This window comes from Bison bison, unplaced genomic scaffold (genome assembly GCF_000754665.1).
Source record: "Bison bison bison isolate TAMUID 2011002044 unplaced genomic scaffold, Bison_UMD1.0 scf7180017862242, whole genome shotgun sequence".
NCBI classification, from domain to species: domain Eukaryota; kingdom Metazoa; phylum Chordata; class Mammalia; order Artiodactyla; family Bovidae; genus Bison; species Bison bison.
This window is the reverse complement of record NW_011492814.1, coordinates 33,762-34,819: the sequence shown is the minus strand read 5'-3', so window position 1 is coordinate 34,819 and position 1,058 is coordinate 33,762.

Sequence of the window (1,058 nt, the reverse complement as noted above, 5' to 3'; positions counted from 1 at the left end):
CAACACGTCTCCATCGCCACGAACTCAGCTGCTCCTCCTCCTCAAAATCAATACGGACAAGGAACAGTCATTCAGGCAGGATCAATTTTCCTGCACCACATTCATCTCTTCTAATTCACTCAGGGCACCGAGGTTAAAAATAGGCTGCCAGGGACACCAGACGGAGAGCTGTGTTCCGGCATCTGAACTCGGGACAGAAAAATCTCAAAAATGCAGACACGGTCACTTCTCTCCATTCTGCAAAATGTCTGTTATCCAGAACCTGTTGAAAACTTGTGGGAGGGATGGATAAATTAGGCGTTTGGGATTAAGAGCTACACACACTATATATAAAACAACCAACTAAGGCCTACTGTGCAGCAAAGGGAACTATACTCAGCATTGCAACAACCAAAAGGGAGAGTCTGGAAAAACACACGCGTGGATGCATCACTGAAGCACAGTCCTTGGCACCTCAAAATAACCCAGCTCTGTAAGTCAGCGCAACCTCAGTTAAAAACAGACAGACAAGCTTGAGTGGCAAATGATCCGCTTCACACCTTTAACGTGCTAACTTTACCCCCGTTTACAAGGCCTCGTTATCGAACCATGAGGACGTTCATAAGCCTGCTCTCCACATTTATAGGTCTTTTCAATTATGAAGATACTCCCCAGCCATTATTTAATTCAGATCGATGAGCACCAAGAAACATAGGTTTGGGCGTATTACACGAAATTATAAAACAGTAGCACTGAAACTTCATTTCGTGCACGTTGCATGTTCCAGGAGAGGGGGAAATAAAAGAAACAGCAAAGAAGTGAGTTTTGGTTTTGTTTTTTTTTTTAAGAAGTGAGTTTTTTTAAAAAGCAAAAAGTCATAAAGGTAAAACTACATATATTTGTTCAACTTGGCAATTAAGATGAAAAGATGATCAGATTCAATTGTTTTAATCTACACTTATCCTAAGACTGAGTCCGCACTGGTAGGTGACTCCTGGAATCCGGGGGACACAGAGGCACCAACGAACTGTCCACGAGCCTCACAGTCCAGGTGCAGATACCGACGGGGCGGCGGGGAC